This window comes from Carlito syrichta, unplaced genomic scaffold, assembly GCF_000164805.1.
Source record: "Carlito syrichta isolate Samal-C Ts95f unplaced genomic scaffold, Tarsius_syrichta-2.0.1 Scaffold316342, whole genome shotgun sequence".
Classification (NCBI taxonomy): domain Eukaryota; kingdom Metazoa; phylum Chordata; class Mammalia; order Primates; family Tarsiidae; genus Carlito; species Carlito syrichta.
Genome location: NW_007260438.1, coordinates 305,815 through 308,284, shown reverse-complemented (window position 1 = coordinate 308,284; position 2,470 = coordinate 305,815). Strand labels below are relative to the sequence as shown.

Sequence of the window (2,470 nt, the reverse complement as noted above, 5' to 3'; positions counted from 1 at the left end):
TTGCATCTGGATACACAGTTTTCCACTGTTTGTCAAAGATAGGAGAAGTTGTAATGGAATATTGGAAGCAGAAACCTGAAAAGAGGAAGTAAGAAAAATAAGAGAAAGAAATGGAAGGCAGTACTTTGTAGCCAACTCTTTTTAAAAAGTTTTAAAAAGTAAACAAGGAAAAAGTGGGCTAGTAGACAGAAGGGAAAGTAGAGTCATGAGGAAGAGAGGACTTTTTTATAATGGCGAAATAATATTGTTACATGCTAGTGAGATTATCCACTATAGATGAGACAGAAAAAATGGAGATACTGTGCATGCGTGTGACACACACACAGAGATAGAGAGATAGATAGAGAAGTAGACAGACAGAGAGAGAGAGAGAGAGAGAGAGAGAGAGAGAGAGAGAGAGAATGGATAGTTCATCCATACTACAGCAGAGAAATCAGAGGACACAAGCCAGTAGCAGGTAAGGAATTACCTGTGATGGAGATAACATTCTGTTGCTCCATATTTCTCAGCAAACTAACTTATACCAAGGTCATCATTTGAGAGTGAGGATGGAGGTAGATATATTGGAGCTCTGTAGAAAGAACTAACGTGAAATAGTCATCTAGCAGAGCAAGAGAGTGAATGAAGCAGAGGTACAAGGATTGATCACTAAATAGCATACATGAGACTTGGTATCATGACTTTAAAATGAAATCAGTAGGCATGGTTGCGTGCTTTTCTCCAGCCCTGTTCAGTTGCTAAAATGCAGACACAGAGTAAATAAGAGTTGATCTTCATCAGGGTGACAGTTTAGCAAAACAAGTTTGACTCTAATCAAATAAGAAGAGGGCAACAGTGTTAGGAGTGTATGTATGTAAGGTAATCCTTGACCACAGAATTCCTCTAAAAAAGGAGACGAAGATCTCAAGTAATTGGATAGGATGAATGAATGGACGTTCTCAAAGTCAGGCAAATGATTTGGAATTAAAGTGCTGGCAGGTGTTTGCTGAAAAGATTGTAGATAATAGAATGGGAAGTTTTAAACTGAGATTATGGAGGGCCTGTTGTCATTGGTAATTTATGATGACCAGGATTTATGATGACCATCGATAAATGACTGAGGCAGACGAGAACAAAGAAACTATTGGTGGGCAGGTGGTCCAGGGTCTGTCAGGCCAAAGTGATAGAAAAATACTCTTTGCATATATTAAAATCACCAGAGTTGAGAGCTGCAGATCTATAAAGATGGTGGAGCAAGAACAAAGAAAAATTCCTTTGTTTCCAGAAAATCTCCTGAAAAAGAGGAAGGCTTAACAAACTTTCAAAGCCACCAGGCAAAGCTGGTACTTTTGGCAAAGAAGGAGCAGAGGAAAGGAAAAGGACTCAGGTTTAAGCAACTGGAAGCATTCCTCTATGATTCCTGGTGGCAGAGACGTGACAGTGTTCATCTCAAAAGACTAAAAGCGAAACCTCATGCCTTGGAATTGCCAGATAAACATTCCTTGGCCTTTGTTGTATGCATCCAAAGGATTGATGGGGCGAGTTCGCTGGTGCAGAGGACCATTGCATGACTTTGCCTGAAGAAAATTTGCAGTGGCGTCTTTGTCAAAGTCACCACCCAGAGCCTAAAAGCACTGCATATTATGGAGCCTTGTGTGACCTGGAGCTTTCCAAATCTAAAGTCTGTCTGAGAACTCATCTTGAAACATGGATAAGCCAAGGTCAGGAATAAGACCATCCCTCTGACAGACAACATGGTGATTGAGGAACACCTGGGAAGGTTTTGCTTGGCATACCTCATTCATGAAACTGCCTTCCCCAGGGTGTATTTCCCGGAGATCTTATGGTTCTTGTGGCCTTTCTAACTCTTGGCAGCCAATCCCGCTACCAAAAATAGGGTAGCCTTCATCAAGGAGATGGGCTCACCTAACTGTCGGGGTGAGTTCATCAATCAGTTCACCCACCAGGTCAACTAGACCCAGAGTTATTTGAAAGCCCGGTTCACGGGAAGCATGTGTTTTTGTTTTTTGGCATTGTTGTCAAGTATCCTCGGAGGTTATTTTTGGCTCTTTCTTCAAAAACTGGAAAGGGGTTTTCAGAGACACTCCAGAAAGTGAAGGAGAAACTGAAAATTAACTCCAGGACACCTAGAGGGGCTCAGAAAGTTCCCCACACCCCAGCTCATATACGAGGCCCCAGGTCCCCACTGCACCAATAAAAACACTCTAGAAAAATTAAAAAAAAAAAAAACTGGAAGGGAAGAGTCAGGGAAAAGACAGAAGGTTATGATCATGGCAGGCATCTCTCATCACAGTCCAGTTCCAAGGAAAAATCTTGGTGTTCTCCATGTTGGCTGTTGCTGCCTCTGAAATCAACATATGTCATGCAGGAAGGAGTCTTGCTTGGTCATATCCTGGGGTTCCATGCTGCTGAATGAATAATACAAGCATGTTTCAAGGTCCCCAAGACTCCTGCAGCACTGGGTCAAGCC

The 2,470-nt window shown here is 42.1% G+C and overlaps 1 pseudogene; it reads left to right on the top strand.

Moving 5' to 3' along the window:
• The first annotated feature begins 1,212 nt into the window (after window positions 1-1,212).
• On the top strand, window positions 1,213-1,955 carry LOC103276711 (annotated as a pseudogene).
• Window positions 1,956-2,470: the final 515 nt, after the last annotated feature.